Below are 11273 nucleotides of genomic sequence, written 5' to 3'. Positions count from 1 at the left end.
TTAGGACAAGTATCCGAGTTGAGTACCCTCCGAATATGTCGGATGACATAATTCGTGATATAAACCTTTGGTTTGATTTTGTATGTATTTTGGCTATGATGGTTTTTCATATTTTTACCTTATGAGTCTTTGATGTATTTTCTATTAATTAAGCCTAATTAAAAGATTTAATTAGTGGTTTAATTAAATGGAAAATTAATGTGGTATTTTAATATTTATTTTATTTAATTAATTGGAAAATTAATTAAATAAAATAATTAAATTTGAAAATAAAAGTTAAAAGTTTAAATTTGGAACATGACAATATTTATTTTAATAACAATATTTTTGGAATTCATTTTTAAATAAATGACTAAATAATAATATTATTAAAGCTAATAAATATTTTAGCAATTAAGTTTTGGAAAAAGAAATTTAAAAGTGGAAGATATATTAAAATTATTAAAAGATTCTAGATTTCATGTGCTTAAAATATAAATATATTAAGATTGAAAAGTGGAATTATTAAAGTTAGTGCATGAGATTTAATAAATAAATAAATTAAATTGGAAAGAATAAATTAAATATTATATTAATTAATGTGTATTATTTTTAATATTTGTTCACATAGGAGTTTGTGAATTCTCGAGAGTTGTCATGTAGATAACACGGAAGTTTGCACTCTAAGTATGCACAAGTTGTCTACACTTAGAAGTTAGCATTTTATTTGAGCATATGGTGTCTACAACCTTAAGACTTATCTAGAAGATTGGAGAAGGCTCATGCTTGGTTGTCATGCTTATCTTCTAGTTGTTTCTAGAGACACTCTAGATGCTTCTTAGAGGCCTTTAAATAGAGGCTCTCCTAGTGTGTTTGGACAAGCAAAAATGAAAGCGCAAGTAGTAGCGGAATGGAAACCACAAGCTACAAGCTTAATGGAAGCTACAAGCTACAAGCTTTAAATGGAAGCTTCAAAGGTTACATGTTTTGGAGAAGCTCATATGCCCATATGTTCCTACATGCTACTATGCTTCTTCTAGCATTACTAGTCACTTGGAGGATTCGATTGGCTTGGATCTTGGAGGGATTGTGAATGATGGAGAAGGAAAGGATTTTCTATGGACTTCTGAGGCATAGCGGATTAGCATCAGTGTCCAGGTGCACTCGTGATAATCACATATTCTCTTTGCACTATTTCCCTTTCTGTTCTCATCATGTCTGTTATATGTGTCTGGATATATTCCATGAAGAAATTTGCAATTTGAAATTGGAACCTAGATGTTTTATTTGGATTGCAAAGAAAACATTAGAAAACCCTAGATCCAATTAAAGAGAAACTAGATCTAAAACGGGTTTGGGTTCGAATTAGAATTAAATTGAGAAAGGTGATTTCAAATCTATAGTTAAACCTATTGGAATGAGTTAATGGATATGTTTAGAAAACAATTACTTAAAAGGAAAAATACTTAATTAGAAAAGTCCTTTAAATCTAAGTATGCATTTTCTTTTGTAAATCTGCATATAAATAAATAAATAAATAAATAAATATATATATGTATTTTAAATACAATAATGGTTGATAACAAATTTTGTATAAATATATATATGAATATATATATATATATATATATATATATATATATATATATATATATATATATATATATATATATATATATATATATATATATACACACACACACACACACATATACATACAAGTAAATACATATATATACATATATTCATATATGTATATATTTGAGACACTTTATTTACAATTCGAATTTGTATAAACCGAATTAAAAAGAAGGAAAAATATTTAATCAAAATCGTTATACATATACGAATGGGGGAGGGACGAACCCTCTCTGTCGCCACACGTCTGCGGTACCGTGGTCGCAGGGTACCTGCGGTACTCGCGACAGACTTCTTAACTGCCGCACTGCCTTTTGTTTAGGGTTGCGGCTTTAAAAAGCCCTTGCATGGTTTGTTTGAGGTGGCAGTGACAATAGTCGCAAAGTTTGGTACCCGCGCCAATCGAAGGACATGCGGGGTACAGTGGCAATGTTGTAATATATGCAACATTTTATAAATGGCTTTTCAAATCAAATTTTAATTCGATTTTTATGATAATTTAATATATACGTATATATATATATATATTAATAATTGTAGTATATGAATTATTAATACACACACACACACACACACACACACACACACACACACACACACACACACACACACACACACACACACACACACACACACACACACACACACATAATGTGAACAAGATTTTAAATAAATAACATAGTTTTAAATTAATCTAAATATTTAATTAGAATTTATTCTAATTAAGGTCACTAAGAAAATATAATGGAGATGAATTCATGAATGAAATTGAATTGGCAATTATTATATTATTAAAGATTATTTTAGATAAATGAATTGCCTATGAGGTACATGAAGGAAATTATAGATTATTTATTTAAGTATTTATCTTAATGACTCGTCTATTGAAGTTATATTCAGACTACTAGTAACATTGTGATTGTTAGTAAAGTAATGAAGAATCTACCATCATAGATTGGTATTAGCTATTAAGTTATTATCAACTCAATTGTTAATGAAATAGAGTATAGATGATTATCATTGATACGAGTATGCTAAGAAGATATTGGTATGATGATTGTGGTCATTATGGATAAGATTTCATTATTACTATTAGTATTATTGAAATATTAATATTTGTATTGAAGTTGACTTTCTACGAACAAACTACTGTAGGTCAACTGGTATTCTTAGGTTGATGGTATGGTTGTGGAATTATTAATTAAATCAATTAACTAGAGTTGATTGGAATTAATTAATAATCATGTAATAGAGAATTAACTAATATAATTCTTTTAGCGAGATTGAAAAAAAAAAAAAAGAGAAGTTGAAATCAAATTAATATTATAACTATGATATTAAATAATTAAGTTGTGTGATAGAGCCTTATTTGAAAGATTAATGATAAATACGAATTCGTCAAGAGAATGTTGGTATTCTCTGAAAGATGACGAATGCAGTCATATGGAATTATTATTAAGATTTTCAATATAGCTTGTTATTAATATTAACAACTTATTATTATTGAACTTATTAGTTAATTAATACTCATTGGGTTGATGTTTTGAAATTATTTATTAAATCAATTAATTAGGGTTAATTGGATTTAATAATTAAGTTATGTAGTAGAGATTTAATTGATATAATTCTTTTAATGAGATTGTAGAAATATTGATATCAAAGTTGATAAGTCTTATTCTAATGACTTGAATAATGACTTAGATATTTTAACACTCAAAAAGATGTCAATTTTGAGAAAGAAAAAAATATTAAATCATATCAAAAAAATCTAAAAATTATATCATGTTCTAGAGGAGAGAGTCCTCTTCTAGAATATATAAATTTTCTACTAGTTAGAATAGATTTGTTTTGAAAAATGTGGTGGGAGATTAAAATTGTCGATTTCAAGTGAGTTGAAATTTCAATCCTTATAAAAGAGAAAATATAGTTCTAAAGCTGATTTTTATTTTTGATTGTTCTAGATATATATGTTATCTATAGCATAGTCTAAGATCAAAGGGAAATAAGTTTTTTTGCATATAGTTTTGTGGTGGCAACTAGACCCCTAATTTTTAGCACTTTTCAACACCTCAAAAATTATCTATAAAGAATTAGGAAAATATATCAATTCTTATTCCAAATAATTATTAAAAATTATAATCCTAAAATTCATCCATTTCTTCACATTTCATTAGTTTACTTCATTTCCAAATTCAAAATAATAATATTAATTTTATGTCATTGAAGGTGAACAATTATACTTTTGTTAGCCTTTTCCTTTACAAAAGGGTGACATAGGTTTGTGCTTTTACCCACACACACACACACACACACACACACACACACACGATTTACATTTACTAATATTACCCAATCAGATATGACTGAAACTATTCTTCAACATGGAGGAGTCCTAATATTTTTTACCATTTTTTTGCAGATATACTTATATTGATATTCTTGAGAATATTTTAACTACTACAAGCCTTGTACCATTTTTCTAATAGACATAAACCTAGTGGGAACAATAAAATATATTTATGAAGAGAAGATTATTTTGTTGAAAACAAGTACACATTCAATGTTTAGCATCTTCCTCTCATTGTATTGGTGTGTGTTCTTCTTCCCAATAATATTCATATGATATTCCTCTAAAATATGCAATTTTGTTTTACTAGTTTGGTTTTGTTAGAATTTGTGAAGTTTTTTAAGTGTTTGAAGAATTTCTAGATTAAAGATTTGGGCCAAGTAGTATTATATACATGGCCAAAGTGGTTGTACAACCTCTATTTTTTAGAGATGGGATTTAATCATGAGGTAAATTTAGATCCATTTGACATGAAGATCGAGGTAGATTGGAGAGAAATTTTTGTCCACATTCCACTCCATTTATTGATATTCCTCAACTAATGCAATACAATGATCGATCCAAATGGGATTTAATGATGTCAAGATGGTCAAATACTTACATGACCAAAGTTTAGCTAAGTTTTTAAGAAAGCTAAGTATTTTCATAAACACTATATATGTATGACAACATGTATAAAGTATAAATCTTTACAAATCATGTACTCTTCTATATAAATTGAACATTCAATTAGAACATGCAACTTGCACTCTACAACATATCCACCATAGATGTATTGTTCTTTTTAGACTCATTTGAATAAAAATCTTGATAACTAACATTCTATAACAACACACATAAGAGAAAAAACAAACCTTTTGTTTTTAGCAATGTTGTGTTTATACTTTTCCATGGTCAACAAAATAAATCTAAGCATCTCTCTTATGATTTTACATAGTTGTGATGATCTCTACAAATATTCCTTTGATATTGAGTACCTGAATATACAAGCACTATAATCCTTGTTGACTAGGTAGTATACTCACCCAAGACTAGAAAAATGTCTACACTAAAGTTAACGATTTTAGTATTCATTTGTAAACTAGGTGATGTAGATGAGCATAAATAAATTGTGATATATTTTTCTTTTGGAACATGTATAATGTGAAGATATTTGTATCTTTACAAATGTATATTCGTCAAATACAAGAGCACATTTTTCCTTGTTGATATATAAAGGATGTCTCTTACACGCCACTTTAGTTTTATTTTCTTGTAAAACAAAAATGTAATGATTTTCTATATGGCTTATTCGTTTTTATATAGCATACAATCCTATAAGGAAAAATTAAATTTTCATACTATTTTAAAATGTATATTTTTGAGACAATATTCTATATTTACATGTGTTCACTTATCATTTTTTTAATTTTATAACTCACTATGATTATTAGTATTTTCTATAATACAAACATATACTTTATTTAGGGATGTAACATTTATTCCTTGTATAAACAAAATTTCTTGTTTCATTCATAGCTACTATTGCAAATATTGTAACAGTGTTACCCTATAACTTCTTTGATATTATATCTCATTGTTATTGTTGATATTTATAATTATTCAAAATCCTAGTTCACTAAAAGATGAAAACATGATTTCATTTATTGACATAGCTCTTTTTTAATATATTTGCATTCAAGAGAGCATTGAATGCACATGGATACAATTATTTGCTAGGATGGATTACTCTAGTACCACCCCATCAAATCCAAAATCATGGTCATCTTCACTATTCATCACCACATTATATCCTATTGACTTCTAATCTTCAACAATGCTTTGCGTAATTAGTAAGTCTTGAATTGATCCAATTGACTTGCCTTTCTTCATTTTGAGTTGGTGAGACTTTGGAGTCCAATACCATATTGTACATGTATGTATGTATATGTATCCATATATCTATACATATATACATATACATATACATTTATTTTTGTCAAAATTTTATCATTTAGAGATATAATCATTTTACCTCTATTAAAATCTTGGTATAAAATTGATGAAGGGAAATATGATAACTCGAAAATAAATAATTGATATAAAATCAAGATTGTTTTCAAAATTGTACATGCAATTACTAGTATATAAATTTCTATATACCTCTTCTGAATGCAATTACTAGTATATAATATTTTTGCCTTTAACCATCTGATGCAATTACTAGTATATAATATTTTTGCCTTTAATCATCTGATATAATACGTGTTCTTCCTAACAAAAGTTGATGGCATTAGCAAATGCTACATATTGAATTTATTAATTAAAAATTAAGTTTTGTTGAATTTGAAAAATGAAAATAAAAATTTATTTGAATTACAATTCCATTTTCAATTCCACCTCTTAAAGTAAATTAAGAAATCTGAAAATTGGAAACTCATATTCTGACCCATCTAAACTGAAGATATTATTTTTAAAATGCGTTCTTACCAATTCCAGGTCAATTCAGCAAACAAATGAACCTAGGGTCCATTTAAACAAACGAACCTAGGGCCCATTTGGCCAAGCGCATAGGAATGGAGAATAGGCATGTAATATTGAGAATAGGAATGACTATTCCAATAACAGGTATTTTTTGGAATGGGTATAAGCTCATTTTAGAGTCAAAATGTGAATACAAAAATCATATTCCAAAATTTTCCATTCCTATTCCATCAACCAAACAGAAAATAAAAATAGTATACCAATTTTTCTATTCCTATTCCATCAACCAAACGGTCCCCTAGTGTGATTGAAAACTTCGAATAAAATAATAACACCTAATTAGGAAACACGGAATTAAGTTCCACAGATAGATATTTACCGTGCACCTTCCCGGTTGAAACTGACTACTGTTTTGTGGATATCATTGTTGTAGTCTATCTGATCTACTAGCACCTGCAGAGACCTCGGAATTTGTGGCGTAGGAGCCTCAATTGTTCCTTCCAACATCTTCACCACTTCACTCATACTCGGCCTCTCATTCTCATCGTCTTGAATGCACAGTGCAGCCGCCACAGCGGCTCTTCTGACCTCTTCGACATCAGCCTCACTCGCTATCCTTGCATCCACAACGCCTATTACGTTTCCCCTCTGAATCTGAGATGAAGCCCACGTAGGAAAGTACAACCTGCTTTCCTCCACCTTTAGGTCTAGATTTCTACGACCAGATATAATTTCCAGCAACGTCATACCAAAACTGTATACATCCACCTTGGGAGTGATTGGAAGGCCGGAGATCCACTCGGGGGCCAAGTACCCACGAGTTCCTCTGGTTGTCGTCAGTACGCGGCTGAAATCTCTACCCACCAGCTTTGCCAATCCAAAATCAGCTATCTTGGGGCTGAAGTCCTCGTCCAAGAGAATGTTCTCAGGCTTAATATCGCTATGAATGATGCGATCCCTACATTCCTCATGGAGATAGACTAATCCTCGTGCAGTGCCCATTGCGATCTCAAACCGGGTCTTCCAGTCCAACACTTTCTCTTCATCTTCCGACTTAGAGAAGATGAAGGAGTTTAAGGAGCCGTTGGGCATGTAGGCATACACCAGTAACCTTTGTGAGTGTTCCACGCAGAATCCCCAGAGTATGACCAAATTCACATGCTGTATTCTGCCAGTGGTGATTATTTCAGCACGGAATTGCTTCTCTGCTTGCGTGGAACCCTCTAATCTCTTAACCGCAACAGGCGTGCCGTCTGTCAGAGTTCCTTTGAACACGGAGCCGAAAGCCCCGCTACCCAACTTATGCTTGAAATTCTCTGTTGCCAATCGCATCTCTTTGTAGCTGAACATTTTAAGCGACATTGGCACCTCCTCTGCCACGTATTTCTTCCTCAATCTTCGACGTTTCCACAGAATAAGGACGCCTGACAGGAGAACCAACACAGCAAGAAGTCATGCGGCGGCAGAAACTAAAATGGTAATTGCAGAGGCTTTGTTGCTTTTTTCTGATGTCAAGTGCGGCAATTCAGAAGCAGCCAGTCTAATGAAGACGGATTGGCCCTCAGACGTAACTCTCATTCCCAATAAATCACCAAACCACAATCTACAGATAGGTGAATCAGAAATAGCAAAAGAAAAGGCTGTGCAAGAGCAATTGCTGAGACAAGCAGTCCGGCAGCCTCGCTGTGTTGGCTCGTTCTTGCATAAGACAGCTTCTTTTTCGGACAAGTACTGGTTCTTGGCTTCAAAAAAACCGTCAGTCGTGCTCTCTGCAACAGAGCAATGCAGGGGTGTTCGCCTAACACACCCGTTTGACCACCAACCTTGAGAGCCGTTCTTGGGCGTGAAGCCCTGGACACAACTGCACACATCGTTCGCATTACAGAGTCCATACGCCCCGCAGATTTCATAGTCACTGCATTGACCTCGGTATGTCGACCACCTCAGGCTCCAGCTATCATCGTCCATCCAGAAGAAGAGTTGTAATTCGCCGTTCTTATTTAACACAAAGCGCCCTCTCATCATATGATCCATAGGGTTTATAAGATAATTAATATATATTCTTGAAGGGGAAAGCCTCACACATGACACTCCGACTTTCTTCTCACCTGGCAAGTACGGAACCTTGGTACAATAGTTTTGTCCATTGCATTCTCCACTGGACGCGTATGGAATGGTGGTGTTAAACCATAAAACCAACTGTGACTTTCCTGGAGTCGTGTCCATTCGCATAGAGAAGAGCCCAGTTCCAGGATCAGAGGAGCTCTTCCAGGAAGTTAGCTTCGTACTGCTTTTCCAAAACTTCATGCCAGGCAACCATGTATCTGTGGGATGCGCGAAACTCTCCCAAACAAGCGCAGATTCGTTGAGGGCTTCACCCAGCACTATTAAATTACCGGAGTCCGTTATGACTGCTTGTGATGCTTTTTGGCCAACTTCAGTCGACCAAACTGACAGACTATTTCTATCAAGCAATCTAAGATGACCATCCCTCGAAAATTCCAGAACTCCGGGCTTGTTAATGAGAGGATTATCTCTGTTGGCCACCCAAACAATGGCCGTCTGAGAAAATGGTGCATACCAGATGCCAATATACCAATTATTCGTTCCACTCGGACTGAAAAATCCCAATGCAAACGCTCCATTCTTGGAAACTAGGGTTTGATATCGAGTGAGCGAAGCCCCTAAGACAAGTGTGTCTCCACCATTCACTGCCAATGAAATACAGGAATGCGCTGAAATAGTCACTGTAATTGCTAGCAACAAATACTTTGTTGCCGATTCTATGACCATGGCGTTTATAATTTTCTCAATGATTGCTTCTATGTAGTGCTTTTGGTATATCTTGGAAGTTAAATAAAAAATAAACAGGCTATGAGTTTATGAGTTTAGAACTTAATTTCTTTAGTCATTCGCGCGTTCGGTGTTGTGGATAATGATGGGTGGATGAAGTCAAGTCTTTTGTGAACGTCTGCATTGGAAAAGTCGAGCCTGTTGCATTACGCAAATGTTTCCAAGTGTCACGAGGGGTGGATGAAATCAAGTCATTTGTAAACGCGTGTATTAGATGAGTCAAGTCCGTTGTGCCGGTCGAAAGACAGAGTTGTTAGTAGCGTCATCTACTATATTAGGGCTATCATCAAATCTTTTCATAAGAAAGTCTATATAAAACGTATGCCTACCTTAACATCATATGGTAGGGTATTATAATCATTTCATTAAAAAAATCTATAAAACATGTTTATGTAAGCAGGGTAATTATCAAATCTTAGTACATAAAAGTCTATAAAACATATGTCTGTTCTATTAAGAAGAATTTTTCTTTCAAGTATCTACATAAAAGTCTATAAAATATATATCTGTTCCACTAAAAAGAAGTTTTCTTCCACATATCTTCATATTAGTACTTGTATCTTTGAAAGATGCAAAGATTTTATATATATAGTTGTCTTGTTGATGTAGAAAAATTATTTGTAATATTGATTTAACTATTGTATTGTTTTTGCATACCTACTATTAGTTGCAGTAATAGTATTGTAAAAACTTATCATAGTGCTAATTTATGTGGTAATGTTCCATTCTAATCAATAGATGTGTGTAAGCAAAGTAGAACTCACCATCCGTATTAACAAACTTTTCAAGTAAACTCTCTTTCTATGTATAGCATACATATTACTTCCTCCCCACAACTTGCCAAAAATATATTACTTCTTTGTGGTTCTATTTGTCAATCCTGAATCCACCTCTGCCATCAATTACGGCTACAACTATTTCTCCCCTCCACTTGAAAAGGTAATTTCATTGTCTATCTCATGAATAACTTAAATTGATAGTCACTAGCTTTGGATCTCTTTGTGACTTGATAAGTGGTTTGTCTTTCTCAGTCTTTTCCATATTGTGTATGCACACTCTTATGGAGCTTTCTTTGATGGTCTTTAGACATTTCTTTACATATATTTAATTGTAATGGCATTATGGAAGATCTTATCAATCTTATTTTGAAGGATTAACAAACAAAAAGTGAATATTGTGTATATTTTATAAAAAATGTCTAAATAAATATTACATTCATTGGGAGTGGGACAATCATACTATGAATTTTTAATGGGAATATATCTCTTGTGAAGAAAAATATAATGTTGAGTTTCTAAGTGTCATATTGCACTAAATCGCTCCGCTCCCCCCTATTCACTTCTTTTGATTTTATAACTCATTATTATTATTGATATTTACTATATTACAAACTTGTACTTTATTTAGGGATGTAAAATTTATTCCATCATATAATTTAATTTCTAAGTGTCATATTGCACTAAATTTATTTTTTAATATTTTTAAAATTAATTTACATGTCATCAATCTTCAGACAATTCTTTTGAAGTTAAAAAAATCCAAAAAAATTAAATTTTGATTAAATTATGGCGTCTATACATTAGATGTTTTAGAAATTAGCTTAATCATCAATTAAAAATTAATATTAAAAAATTCATTAAAAAATTGAAGAAAATTATTCTCATCAATCTTTGGTGTGTCAAGTAACTTTATTTAAAAAGATTCACAAAAATTCATTTACTTGTGTCGAATTATGGTGTCCGTACATGAGTGTGGTATGGTCCTGAAATAAATGTTTTGAAAAAGTAGTTTTTAAAGATCCATACCAAAAAAAATCTATTATATGTGTATACAAATAAATTACATATTCAAAAAGTGGATTCAGGGCACTACAATTTTTATTTCTGAGGGTTTTTTATATTTAATCTCTAAATGCCTCAAATTTTGGCACCAATTGACAATATATTTCAAAAATAGGAAAAACACTTCCACTTTTTGGCCAAAAGTGAGACCC

General features: G+C 31.8%; 1 pseudogene; it reads right to left on the bottom strand.

Annotated features, from left to right (window-relative positions):
• Window positions 1-6654: 6654 nt before the first annotated feature.
• Window positions 6655-9220, bottom strand: LOC149536508 (G-type lectin S-receptor-like serine/threonine-protein kinase At2g19130 pseudogene; annotated as a pseudogene).
• Window positions 9221-11273: the final 2053 nt, after the last annotated feature.

The sequence above is a fragment of the Cupressus sempervirens genome, chromosome 10 (genome assembly GCF_028749045.1).
Source record: "Cupressus sempervirens isolate cs-2001-9-10 chromosome 10, ASM2874904v1, whole genome shotgun sequence".
In the NCBI taxonomy this organism is placed as follows: domain Eukaryota; kingdom Viridiplantae; phylum Streptophyta; class Pinopsida; order Cupressales; family Cupressaceae; genus Cupressus; species Cupressus sempervirens.
The sequence above is the reverse complement of the archived record's forward strand: the minus strand, read 5'-3'. Positions and strand labels throughout refer to the sequence as shown.